Source organism: Marmota marmota, unplaced genomic scaffold (assembly GCF_001458135.2).
Source record: "Marmota marmota marmota unplaced genomic scaffold, marMar, whole genome shotgun sequence".
NCBI lineage: Eukaryota > Metazoa > Chordata > Mammalia > Rodentia > Sciuridae > Marmota > Marmota marmota.
The window spans coordinates 32,205,914-32,220,790 of record NW_026000229.1 but is presented as its reverse complement, the minus strand read 5'-3'; the positions used below and the strand labels follow the sequence as shown (position 1 = coordinate 32,220,790).

The 14,877-nt window shown below is 37.1% G+C and overlaps 1 protein-coding gene across 3 annotated transcripts in view; it reads left to right on the top strand.

The window, feature by feature from the left end:
- Sema6d (semaphorin 6D) overlaps nt 1-14,877 on the top strand; it is a 583,228-nt gene that overhangs the window by 31,243 nt on the left and 537,108 nt on the right. The window contains exon 2 of one of the 3 annotated variants that reach the window (XM_048793844.1): nt 12,268-12,379. The exons of the other annotated variants lie outside the window; for them this stretch is intronic. The gene's annotated coding sequence lies outside the window, so the exon portion shown is untranslated. The remainder of the gene's footprint in view (nt 1-12,267; nt 12,380-14,877) is intronic. 3 annotated transcript variants of the gene reach the window in all.

The following is a 14,877-nucleotide window of genomic DNA, read 5'->3' as shown; positions in this document are numbered from 1 at the left end:
AGCTATATATATATATATATATATATATATATATATATATATATATATGAATCACATATTCAGAAATGGTAATATTTATGTATATGTAGATGGATACCTATGTTTATAATAAATCATTTTCTCAAAATTTCAAAGCTGATTAGAAATAATTAGCTATAGCTCATACTTTTGGGTAGTTTGCTCCTCTATAAACAGTTCTCACTCACCTGTAGAACTTGATGATATTATCAATGACATGGGAACTGAACACTTACATGTTACTGAATGCTTGAAGAATGTTTGTGCCTGTTGCCTGAGAAGTATGCAAAGCATAGTGAGAAGGGTTGAGAATCAGTATCCAAGAATCATTTCAAAGTTGTGGTCAAAGACGTAACAATCCATTTACAAGTGTTATTTTTTAAATTATAGAATCATAGATCTGGCATTTTCCCAGAAATATTTAGGCTAAATTTGTAAAATGACAAGCAATTCTTATGGTATGATACTTTGTCTAAAATTAGTTCTGATATCTAATTTACAACTGTTATTATTGGTGGTCATCTTTGTCTTATAAAAATACTAGAGGATTATCTACCTTATTGGAGAATATTATAATGTTCAATCAGTGAACAATTTTTAAAAAGATACAGTGGATTTTCCACAAGCATCTACTAAAATAAGACTCCAGCATCTTTGAATTATGTAAGCATTTATTTACTGATTATGTATTTGACAGAGGATGGTTTTGAAGAGCAAAACATGTAATCCATGTTGATCCTTAACAATCCTTCAATGAGATGAGTAAATGTAAACCTTTTCCAAAGGTCTCGGCAGGATACAAAGTTTGGAGGTTCAGTCTTCCAAATCCCTTGAATCCTTATGCAGCGTCTTATCTCCTCTTTAAATGTTGTAAACTGTCTTATACTCCTTAACAATCCATCACCCCACAATTCTTCCTGGTTAGTGAAGATCAATAAACAACTCAAGCTCTAGCTTTAAATTTTTCTTCTATTGATGCTTAGAATGTCCCCTAAAAGTTTGAATGAAGAGATGAAGGTAAGGCTGAGGAGTGCCAGAAACTGTGTTATGATGAGCCACCTTGAAGACTAGCATACACTCTAACACTGACCTAGCGTATTGCTTTCAGTCTTGAAGCATCAGAACATGACTTTTTTTTTTTAGCTCAGCAAAATTGGATCTGTTTCTCTAGAAGAACTCAAATTAGCAAAGATTCAAAAACAAACATAGACACGCAAGCACATAATCCTGGGTACTATATTTAAAACAAGTCTGCCAGTTTATTACTTCATAAAAGAAAATTTGACTGTTTTACATGCCAAAATACTCCTAATAGCCTAGGCAAAACATAGTCTCTTGGAAGCCAACTCATAATCAGAAATTTGCTTTAAAAGATGAAATTGAATTCAAAGATGTGGCTCCTTGGTTAAAAAAAAGGGGCGGGGGCTGGGGATATAGCTCAATTGGTAGAGTGCTTGTCTTGCATGCACAAGGCCCTGGGTTTGATCCCCACCACCACCACCACCCAAAAAAAGAATTTTAGAAAAATATACAATACATGTAAAAAACAAAGAACCAATTCTTTAATCTTCAAATAAGAAAAAAACTAATGTCAGCAGAAAAATGGGCAAAAGATAAATGCCTGACAAATAAAAACAGTTCACAGAAAAATAAATTCAAATAAAAATGGTAAATGTCATCTGTAATTAAAGAAGTGAAATTCAAGATAAGATACAATTTTTTTATTCCATGAATTTGGCAAGATTTTAAAAAATCTGATAACACTTGGCATTGGCCTGGAAATGAAGAAAGAAACTGTTGTGGTCTGAATTTCTTCTGTCCCTCCCTGACCCAAATTCATATTGAAACTTTGACCACCAAGGTGATGATGATATTAGGAAGTGGGGCTTGTGGGAGGTGATCAGGTCAGGAGGGTGAAGCCCTCATAAATGGGATTATTGCCCTTATAAACATCCCTGAGTGAGCTCCTGCCTTGCTCCTGCTACCATGCAAGAACAAAGCAAGAAGGCATGGCACATGGTCTCTGAGGAAGTGGGTCCCATCAGATGGCAAGTCTGTCAGCACCTAGATCTTGTACTGTCAGCCTCTAAAGCTGGAAAATGCATACATGGTGTTCATAAATCACCAGTTTACGGTGGTTTGTTAAATTAGCCTGAATAGACTAAGATAGAAACCACATCAGAACACATGAGTGAACCTATAAACTGGTATAATATTTTTAGAGGGGAATTCAGTGTTACTAGTAAAAATTTTAATTTTAATTAATTCAGAGCACCTTTGACCCACCAACTTCAACCTCTCAGGATTTACCTAATACATGGTCATAAGTATGCTAAGAAATTTCAAACACAGTGTACCTTGTAATAGCAAACATCTGAAAACAGGAAAATCTTCACCAACTGGGAACTAGAGATGAATTGTTTTAATGTACTGAAGAAATACACTTCATCTATAAATAGAATGGATTTGATCTGATAGTGCTGAGATAGAGCTTTAAGTTATATTCATAAAGTGAAATGCAAAGTGGGTATGTATATATATATGTGTGTATATATATATATATATATATATATATATATATATAGTATATATATATGTATAATATCTTCTTTGCAAGTATATATAATAGCCATGTGTATTTTACTAAAAGAATACAGTTAAAACTATTGGTGGTAGGAGATATTTACTTTTCTTCTTATATCTTCCTGTAGTATTTGAAAATGTTATATCTGCATAGATTTCAATGAATTAAAATTAAGTATATTTGAATAGACACATTGTACATATGAAATGTGAAGTGAATGTACATACAGCCACACTTTTGTAAAGTACTCCTTGGGTAAATTACTTGAAGGGGTCTTCCCTGCTCTAAGAATGGCATCACCTGAAGGCCTTAAGTTAAAATTTTGTTTGCCAAGTAGTTTTTGACTAGTCACTGACTTGACCTAATTAAAAACATTCTACTTTGATTACTTGCATGTTTTGTGATGTTGGACCAATTAGTTAAATTTTCTTCTGGGTTGTTACTTTTTGTTTTTAGTGGGTAAGATGAGGGAAACATCTTTGGTAGAAATGCTGTAAGGATTAAATAATAGAATAACTGTGCACATAGTTCAATACCTGGAACTAAAGGAGACACCATAAATCTTAGTTATTTTTCATTTATTCAGTGCTTTTTTTCCTCTACAGTGTCCCTTCTCCCCTTCTTTGTTATCTCTTTCTCTTCTACCATGTGAGAGTCTGCTCCTGGAACCCAGAGTTAAGGTTCTTTAGTCAACCATATTATGGGTCAAATATATTCTTCTGACATGGCTTGGGGAAATATAACCACAATCTAGAAAACTGTTTCCAAAAAATGATTCAAAAATTAAGTTTTGGAAAACAATCTGTTGAAAATTGGAGGGTGCCTGGACTGTGACTAACAGCATCAAAGATGCATTCTTTCTCCATTTTGCTTATTATCTATAACTCAGTCATGCTTTTCATTGCCTTCAAAAAGTATGATTGAGCTCTTGATAAAAAACCATTTCAGTTTAAATTCTGTGATAGTCAAAGCAAAGTATTCATGGAGATTATGCTTTGCCTTCAACATGGAGAACTGGAAATGTAAATTTATTGATCCTCGCTATGTGTCAGACAGTTAATTGTCTTACATATGTTGATTAAATGAAACAACTTCATTTGATCTTCACAATAACTCTATGAAGTAAATAGTTTGAGATACAGCTCATAAAATAGGAAATAGGCTGAGAGGTGTTAAGCAACATGGGCAAGGTCATGTTCAATTCATGGCAGAAGTTCAAATTCAGGTCCACACGGAGGCAAAGCCCAGACTGCCTGTGTTGATTGGTAACTAATTAAGGATTGCCACTTCAGAAACTTTTATGTCTTTTTTCCAATGCTGTTATTTTAATTTTTTTTTTTTTTTGGCATTGACATTACAACATTTAACCCATATGAAGTCCTCCTACACAGTTTTAAACTTGCTGCTTACAGAAGTAAAGCTATTTTGACCTTGGTCAAGTAATTTTTCAATGACTGTTTTATACAAGACTACTTTTCGGGTTGACAGGAGCTATTACTGCTTGAACGGTTGCACGTTCTTGTCAAAGGAGTGAACTTTGTTATATAAGTATACTGTGCCATGATGCTCCGAACTCTTCTTCACACTACAAGAGTTGGAACATGATCCATAAGGCCTCTCCAGAGGCACATTCAACAAGATTCCATCAGGACAGTAGAGACTGCCAGGTCCTAAGGACTGACTCTCTAGTGCGGCTGCAAGTAAGGCTTTAGGAAACATTACACAGGATCCTTAAGAGTGTGTTTCCTTATTGCCCTCTTCTTTTTAGAGACTGTGTTCAGCTTCCTCCTCATGTATTGTGCTTGGGCCATCAGCATTAGTCCTATGCACAAATGTGAAGTGTTCAGAATTGTTTTTTTGGTTTTTATCGCTGTGTTCATTTTCCAATCATGTCAAAAATCTCCCATTCATTTTTCAAGCACAAGAAACCTGATTTTTATGCTGCCCACATTTCTTTCAGTATTATGTGCCACACCAGGGCTAGATAGAATTATATCCTGTACTTTACTATATCAATTAGCTATTGCTGCATAGCAAATCACTCTAAAATGTAATGGCTGAAAATCACCTCTAGTTATTTAACACATGATTGAGTATGAGTGAGGGTCAGCCCTGGTACTTTTTTTGATCTTGGCTAGACCTCTTGATGAGTTTGTGGTCAGCTTCAAGTCATTTGTAGGCCAACTTTAGTGATCTTGGTTGGGTTTTCACTTGTCTAGGGCCTTTGCTGGGACAAATAGTTTGGTATGGCTGTGATCCACATTGTGTCTCTTCCTCCATCAGCCAGCACAGGCTTGTTCAAGGAGCTGGGCAGCTTTCCAAGACAGCGAGCAGATGCAGGCAAGGTCTCTTAATACATGGTCTCAGAACAACCACAGTGTCATCTCCACTGTATTCCTTTGGGAACATTGAGTTTCAAGGCTGTTGTAAATACATAAGGTGGGGAATTTGATTCCTTTAATGGAGTAACTGTATCACATTGCAAATGATGTGATACAGGAAGTGATGGAGAACTGTGGCTCTTTCTGCAAGCAATCAACCAAAACCTCCTTCTTTATTGATGCTCTCTTTCACCTAAGTAACTTTTAGCTCTTGGCTAACCTGTGCCAAGGTGCTGTCACGGTGAGCTAGGTAACTACAGTGACAGATATACACTGGTTTATTTGTGGGTTGTTGTTGGCACTGGAGATTGAACCCAGGGGCACTCTACCACTGAAATACATTCCCTGCTCTTTTAATTTTTATCTTGAGACAGGGTCCTGCTAAGTTTTCCAGCCTGGCCTTGAACTTGTGAAATTCTTGCCTCAGCGTCTCAAGTCTCTGGGATTATAGGTATATGACACCAGGTCTGGCATATTTGTAATGCTTTAAGGAGAAACTGGGAAACAACTTGTAATTTGAATTATTACTATAAGCTGAGGTCCTCAGTGGAAAAAAAAACATAGAACACTCTCATCTGCCCAGGTAACCACTTGGATGAACTTCTTGCCAGAGAAGGAGTTGGAGCTCCTGGGCTAGGCACAAGGGCTGGGCTCCCCAAACTGCTGTAATGGAATAAACACTTCGTATCTCTGAAAAAAATATAGGATGATTTATTGAGACTGTATAAACATTTTCTTTCCATACACTCATTTTCAACTTTCACTGTTGCCAAATAATTATAGTTGCTCCACAAACCAGTTCTTTCTGGTCTCTGACAGGTGTTTGCTAGCTAATGTGCTACCTGGTTAGACAGCTAAATAACTTGATGCAGGTAAAATGCACTTGTCTCCAGAAATCCTAACACAGCATTTGAAAATGTTTGTTCTATAGAATATTTATCTTTGTTGTTGTTGTTCCTTAAAAAATTGACTGAGAGAAGTTCAATAAATACTTCTTATTAAGGTAATAATTATTACGTTCATTAGTTTTCCACAATGTTAATGTTTTCAAAATATATGGGAGAAATCTGCTGCAATGAAACACATCCTTAGTGGGCTAGTTTTCCTCCTGTTTTGTTCCACACCAATTCTGAGATTGGCTTTCCACCCTTCTGTGCCCTGTTCCGGAGCATAACTCTTGGAGGTGAAGCCCTGTAGAAAGACTCACCTCACTCTGTGGCAGCTGATCCTTTGTTGGATTTGGCCATCAGAAGACACCTGCAGAAGATAAAAGGGTAGGAGAGAGTAGATTTTTCTTTCTAGCTTTTTGACTCCATTGGTGCCAATTCTCTGATAGTGGCCAGCTTGACTTGCAGGGCAGACCCTCCCCATGTTTCCAGCGTTCCCTGGGCCCTAGAAGCTCTTTCTCCTCATCTACCTTAGTCCTGGGGCTGTTCAGGTCTTCCCTTTTTGCTCCTCTGTGGGTGCTTCTGCATCCCTTGGTGATTTCATCAACACTGCTGGCCCCTTCTTATATAGTCCTTTCATTCAAGTCTGTTCCAGTGGGTTCCTATTCCTAGGATCCAAGAACCTGAATGACATCTATAGGTAGAAAAGAGGACTGGTAACCTAAGACAGTAAAACAAACAAACAAAAATCTGTGAACTTGCCTATTAAATAAATTATCCTTTCATTTTCACTTATTTCTAAAATAGATTTAGCATTTCCTTCAATTATGAGTGTAGGCAAAAGGCAATAGCAGTGCCTCTGATTTTGTCATCCACAGATAAGGACAGATATTTCCATATTACATTACAGGTAGTGCACGTACCTTGAACTACTGTTAATTATTATCACTGCTTTGAAACTTTACTAATTCTGAGACCTGATGCTTGATCATATTATTTAAATATGGGTTAAACAGAAACACATTTATTCCTATACTAAAATTTGTTTTAAAAAGTATTTTTGTCAATTGAATTTCAATTTAATTGGTATCCATTTGTAATCTTTATGTATTTTATTTTCTGTGTTTTAGGAGGAGGTCCATTAGCATTACCAGACTCCCAAAGTTTCATCACACACACACACACACACACACACACACACACACATAGACACACACACATACACACACACATTGGAAATCCTGAGCCATCAGAGTGAGTTACCTTTCCTGCAGGGCCATGAGTGATATAACACAGGTCTCCTGATTTATTATACCATGGAACCCATTTTTCACTTTCATAGATTAGTATTTCATGGAATGAGTCTTTCATGAAATACACTTGGGAGAAGATGCCCTACAGGAATGACCCATCATATGGATCTCCAGAAGCAGGCGCATCAGTCATCGGATGTCTGTTCTGACAGGGGCAATGGTCCTCAAGTCCCATGGTGCAGGGCTCCTGCTTCCCAGACTATCTACCCTATCTTCTTTTGTTCAACTTGCTTCTTTTCCAGACACCACATCTTTTTCTCTTTGGTCCCAAGTTCTTGCCACTTATCACCTTTCCCCTCACTCCCAAGATGAAACCCATTCCTCATGTCCTCATCCTAATTCATAGCCTTCCACTTTCATGCCCAAGGTAAGGAATCCCTGTGGAGCACATACAGAATCAGCACAACCAGCAACACAAATAAAACAAGGACTCAGTATCACCAAGAAGCCTCAGTCTACATTTTTTTCTGGGACAAATCTCTCAGCACTACTGGCTTTGCCACTGAAAAGATATGATTTCATCCTGTCAGGGTAATCAAACCAGACTCACATTTTTTTTTCATTATTTATCTCTTGTTCCCTACTAATTAGCCACAAAGAACTAGAGGTGACCATTACTGTGATATTGCCAGTGCACTGTCTCCTCCATTAACTGTGCTCTTAGAGAGGTGTTTTCCTTGTGTTTACTTTGGTATTCTCAGGTCCTAATACCAGGAGCTCAATTATGCGTATTAGATGAATAAATGAGATGCAAATTTAAGCTGGGGCAAGGAGGGTTTGCTTTGTCAACAGATTTAGTGACTGAAAAACCATATGAAAGGAACTTCAAGGACAGCATTCATATTTTATTCATCATTAGACCCACTAAGAACTATGTGCACTGTTTTGGATGCTTACCAACTGGGCCATGACCCCAGATTTTATCCCATATTCCTGAAGGCAGAGCCAGTGCTAGCGCACTTACCCTTTAGAAAGATAAACCCCAACACTGACCACTGTCTCTGAAATATTTTTTTGCAGTGATTTATAAAACATTTACAGGGATTGTGATCTCTTCTTAGTCCCATCCATGCTAAAACCTATCTCTGTTAAGAATAAGCTTCCAGATAATGATACTTCGGTATTTACAATAGGACATACGGGGACAATTTGCATGTACCCTTTTAATTGTTCTATTGTTTGTACAATAATGTATGCAAGATTACATTATATATTATAAAAATTCCAAGTCTTAAAATATATTTTCCCTCTTGGTTAACCATCCTTTTCCCTTTCCCCAGCCCTTTTTGATCTAAGTTCTTGTTTGAAATATGAAAGATTCTGTTTTTAAAATTATTTTATTAAAGTACTAGGAATTATACATAATGTTTTAATTTACAAACTATTTTTATCTTTGAAAAAGTTAATTTTTCTACCACAATTACCTCTTGAGGAGCATTTTCTACTTTTAATCATCTATGTGTTTTAATCTTATAACATTTCTCCCTAGGAGACTTATTGTTTCTTTTCCCCTAGAGCATTTTAAGGATCTTACTGAAGTTTGAGTTCTTTCTAGATTTTCTCCATTCGATTTTCATTTCCTGTCACCTGTGGCAGTGCTCTTTAAGGATTTTTATATTGAAGTCAGTATTTTGAACAGTGCTACACATGACCAGTTTTCCAACATCAACCTTGCATGTTGTCATCCCCCGTCACTCAGATGGCTCCACCTTACCATTCAGCTTTGAAGGGGAGGCTTAAAGATTATTTTCCTGTCTTCCTGTGTGTGCACTTGAATAGTTGATAAATAAAGTAGATCATTCTGCCCAGTAAGTAAAACTGTAGGTAGCATGGGAGAGGATATTGCCCTGCAAAATGTAATTCTTGAATTTACATATGGTACATGTATTTAATTTACTGTTTTCACAGTTACTTTCCCTACTTTGAATCTTCCCAAGCCATCTTATCAGTGTATATTGCCATTTTCCACTGTCCGTGTCTGTATGAAAACTCCTCTTGGTACCTGACATATCTGTTGGAGCTGTGCAATTGAAAACCAGAGGACAGTTGATAGAATTATGAAGGAATTAGCAGACTCAGAGAGACTGTAGGTGAAGTACTCAAGTTTCAGTCTGTGACATCTCTGGCTTCTACTGCTGCTACTCAGAGAACTTCTTGGTGCATTTCTGTCTTGCATCTATGTTTTAAAGGTGGTATGACTAAATCTTCATAGATAATTGCTTTAATTACCTAGGTCTATCATAGCAAAGTACTATAAATGGAGTGACTTAAACCACAGAAATTTATTGTCTTATAGTTCTAGAGGCCAAAAATCAGATCAAGGCATTAGCAGGGTTGGTTCCTTCTGAAGGTTGTGTGGAAAAATCTTTCCCATGGCATTTTTCCAGCCTCTGGTGTCTTGCTGGTAGTTTTTGGCCTCCTCTACTTGGGGACAGATGCATCACCTCAGTCTCTGCCTCCAGCTTTGCCTGACATTCTCTGTGTGTGTGTGTGTGAGTCTAGTTTTCTCCTTTTGGTAGTGACAGACTCAAATAGGGTCTCTGTAAGACCCTATTCACAAAGAAGATTATGTTTGCAGGGATTGAATATTAGCACTTTATCAACTTCTGGGGAGAAGATCAACTCATTTGATTTCAAAGACCATCAAGGAACATAGCTGGGTGTAAAGAATCCACAGTATGAACAAGAGGATCAGAACTGGTCATCTTTAGTCAGCTTTTTCACTGCTGTGATGAAAGGACCTTACCAGAACAACTGTAAAGGAGAAGTTTATTTGGGGGTTCATGGTTCCAGAGGTCTCAGTCCATACTCCATCCCTTGGGGCTTGGGTTGAGGCAGAAAATCATGGTGGAAGAGTGTAGTGAAGGGAAGCATCTCACACGATGATCAGAAAGCAAAGAGAGAGGTCTTCACTTGCCAGATACAAATATATACTTCAAAGCCATGTCCCCAACTTCCACCTCCTCCAGCCACACCCCATCATTTTAGTCACCACTCAGTTAATCCCAGCAGGGATTAATTCACTGATTAGGTTAAGTCTATAACCCAACATCACTCCTCCAAATCTTCTTTCATTGTCTCACATGGGAGCTTTTGGGGAATACCACATCTAAACTATAACAACTGGGTTCAGTCGTGGACTTTGTCTTGGAGTCCCCCTTGCTCTAGGGGTCCAGAACCCATTTCTTCATCTCATTCTATCTTTGCTTTGATTCATATCCAGGAGTGGCTTGTTTTCTGGCTTCATTTTTCTTGTTGACCTTTATCGATCATCCATGATCTGCACCGTGAATTTTCAACCTGATACTCTGGTTGGTTCAGTATGTGTCCTCTCCCCAAACAAGCTTTTCTAAGCTCCTTCCTGCCAGCCAAAGGGAGTGGGACCTAATATGTTAAAATACCCAGTACTATAAAAACAGAATGATCAGGTGCTCATTCAGGTATTTATCCTTCAGTACATCACTGTCCCCAAGGACATCATTGTATTGTACAAAATGGTATATGATTATCACAATGACCCAGAGTCATAAAAATGAGACAGCTACACATATAATAATGCAATTTAAGAAAGCATCTACTTTTATTGTCTAAATGGTTAAATGCCTAGTTAAATGTTTTAAAAGTAAGGTAGTCCAAATTAACTCCTTATGGGTATTGGAGAGCTATTTCTGGGTTTCTCTGTTTTGGGTTCTTGCCCTCACCCCTCTTCTTCTTCTTCTTTTTCCTCTACCCCACTTCTGTCTGTTCCTGTGTCACTGTCCCTGCCTGTTTCTTACACACTCATATACTCTCCTGTGATGTGGAGCCAGTAGTGTACATATGTGTGAAGGGTAGATATGTGCAAACAGGGTACAATTAGGACTGTAATGAGATTTACCTTCCCCCAAAGAACCTCCACATTCACCTAGTGGTCAATCAGTATTCTGCAGCCTTTTTTTTTTTTTTTTTTGGTGCAGTTTGAATGGCATGCCATTGTGTGAACAAATATTCCTGTAAGAAAGTGTGTGCAATCCCTTGCACTTGGGCTTTAAGGCTCCTAGTTTAAGTAACAACAACAAAATGCATGTTGGAATGAAGTCACCGAAACTGACATTTTTCAAAATAACTTGAATTTACATTATATTTCAAAAACTCTTTTTCATTTCAACATTATTCGTTGATGCACCACATGTGTACTTGAAATACGCTGGCAACCTGGAATAATCCCCATGGGTCAGCCAGCTTACTAGAAAGAACACTGGTTTTGTGTTAAGACAAAGCTGGCCCTGGTGCTCTTGACCTGAGGCAAGCTTGCTGCCTATTTCTTGACTCAGATTCATCTGTGAAGATAATAAATTGTTGTCACAAGATGGTTGTACAGATCAAATAACATGACACATGATGGCACTCATCTCTGTCCCAGTATCAGGAAGCCTTAGTGAATGTATATTTTCTTTCTTTTTTGCTTTGTCAAATCTGAAAGATTGTGCTCTGTATGTGTAATAAGGATCTTAATTCATTCCACTGTTGTCATGTATTTAAAAAAATAATAAAATCAATAAAAAAATCCTGAATTGAAGTTACTAACATGTAGAAAGGAAAATGAAATTGAAGTCCCATTATGACTGTACGTGTTCCTCAAATGTAGCCCTTTCTATCTTTATTTGGGTTTTTGATGCATCCAAGTTTATTAGATGAATTAATTCTTACCCTCAAAGGCTGAGACCAGGACCCCCTAGGGAATGAAAAGCAGACAGGTGGAGTTTCCTTGAGTGGACTTAGGGAAGGAAGTAAAACAGAGATAAGAGAGGCAGGAGATTGGTTATAATAATCCTACCAGTCTGAGTTCACTCAGAGGCCAGACCTCTATGGAGTGCCCTGTGGGTCCCTCGATAGGGGAAAAGGGAAAACCACTTGCTTCATGATTTTACCTAGTGATGAATAAATAACTCTCTTTATATCCATCATAGCTGCTAGAAAATTGCCTTGCATATGGCAGGCTCTCAGTAAGTATTTAATGAATGGGTGATTTATTCAATTAATCACTGAATGTTAAGTTGAAAGAGCCCTGAGAGATCATATAATCCCAGACTGTTATTTTGCAGCAGGGAAACTGAAGCCCAGACACTGTCTCACTCAAAAGCATGGCCAAGAGATGAGGATCCAAGTCAGCTGACTCCAAAATGAGGCTTGATGCTATGGCAGTGGGTATACAAGGTACAGAACTTTCATTTTTAATTAGAGATTGAGTTGACTTCTTCCAGCTGTGCCTCTTTCTTGCTGTGTAGGCATACATTCCCAGGTACCTTTTTCTTGGCATTGTAACCAAAGATCTATTCACTTTCTAATTAATAACACCCCAAGCATCAGTTGCTGTTTCTCTGTTGCAAGGATTCAGTATCTAGGTATCCTGTGATTTGTTGCACTTTGGGGTCTTTCCATGAAGTCCTCATGATGCTGAAAAAACAAAATAGCTCTACAGTTTATGGTCATGAATATATATTGAATATTAATGAGGGTCAGCAGTTGTGCTTCAAGAAGGCTTGTGCTGCACAGTTTATGGGAGGGTGCCCCTTGTGTAGGACTTGGCTCAGCCCCTGGCACCTGCTCTCCTTCCCCTCCCATTTGCTTGCCATCCATGGTCCAGACCCTACATTTCGTATCCATTCTGTTCACCTCTTCTGCATGTCCTCAGTACTAGCTTTTGACTGCTCAAATTCTTTTTTATTTGTTGTTTTTTAGATATATATGACAATAGGGTGTATTTTGACATATTATATATACATGGGGTGTAACCCATTACAGTTTTGATCCCATTTTGTGGTTGAACATGATATAGAGTTACAGTGGTTGTGTTTTCATATATGAGCATAGGAAAGTTATGTCTAATTCATTTTACTATCTTTCCTATTATCATCCCTTCTCCCTTCCCTTCAATCCCTTTTATCTAATTCAATGAACTTCTGTACATCCCCTCCCTTGTTCTGGGTTAGCATTCACATATGAGAGAACATTTGACCTTCGGTTTTTGGGGACTTGCTTATTTCACTTAGCATGATGTTCTCCAGTTCCATCCATTTACTGGCAAATGCCATAATTTTGTTCTTCTTTATAGGTGAGTAAGATTCCACTGTGTATATATACCACATTTTCTTTATTCATTCATCTGTTGAAGAGCACCTAGGTTGGTTCCAAAGCTTGGCAATTGTGAATTCAGCTGCTATAAACATTGATGTGGCTGTATCACTGTAGTATGCTGATTTTAAGTCCTTTGAATATAAACTGAGAAGTGGGATAACTGGGTCAAATGGTGGGACCATTCCAAGTTTTCTAAGGAATCTTCATACTAAGTCTTTCCAGAGTGGTTGCACCAGCAATACCAAAATTACAAATAACCCAGTCAATAAATGGGCAAAGGAACTGAACAGGCACTTCACAGAAGAAGAAATATGAATGGTCAAAAAATATATGAAAAAATGTTCAACATCTCTAGCAACTAGAAAAATTCAAATTAAAACTACACTGAGATTCCATCTCATTCCAGTCAGAATGCCAATTTTCAAGAATACAAGTAACAATAAATGTTGGTGAGAATGTGGCTAATCAAATTCTACTTCACCTTTGGGACCAGCTAAAGTCATATTGGCTCAGTGATGGAGCTCTTCTTCCTTGGCTATTGTTTTCCCTGCCAATTCACCCCTAAAAGTTTTGCAGCTTGACCATCCTTCTGTTTTTTAATGTGTTATGTAGGGGATACAGCATACTCTGTTTTTGTCATCTTCATAAAACTGACAACATTTATTGAATGAATGTTTGATCAAAATCCACTTAGATTATGATTTCCAGATAAAATATAGGATGTCCAGTTAAATTTGAATTTAAAATAAATAATGAAAAATTGAGACAAACTTATCTGTCTCAAATACTGTATAAAATTTTCTTGTTAAAAATCTTTGTTTATTATCTGAAATTCATTTTTTAACTAAATGTACTGTGTTTACATTTGATAATCTGGCACTCTAGTTTGGGTGTATTTTTTACTTCAGACTTCTCTTAAAGAAATCATTTTTTGGAAAGAAGAATATTTGGGGATTAAACAGTCAACTAAACTTTATATTTTAACCCTTGACATTTATTTGCCCCATCTGTTATCTATGTAATTCTCATACTCTCAACTGAGAGAATTTATTGTAACAGAAGTTTTTTTTTTCAATAGAATCTGATATACACAAAGTCATGTACCTTGGATCTACATATGTTTTAAAATTTTTTAATTTGTTTTAATTAGTTATGCATGACAGTAAAATGCACTTTGATACATCATATATAATGGAGTATAATTTCTCATTCTTCTGGTACATGATGTAGAATCACACAGGTTGTATAGTTATATATACACACAGGGTACTGGTGTCTATCTGTTTCATTCTTCCTATCCTCATGCCTCCTCCCTTCCCTTCACTCCCCTCTACCTAATCTAAAGTAACTCTATTCTTCCCTAATCCCCCATTTTGAATTAGCATCCACATATCAGAGAAAACATTTGGCTTTTGCTTTTGGGGGATTGTCTTATTTTGCTTAGCATGATATTCTCCAGCTATATCCATTTACTAGAAAAGGCCATATTTTCATTCTTCTTTAAGGGTAAGTAATATTCCATCATATATATATATATATATATATATATATATATATATATATATATATATATATAT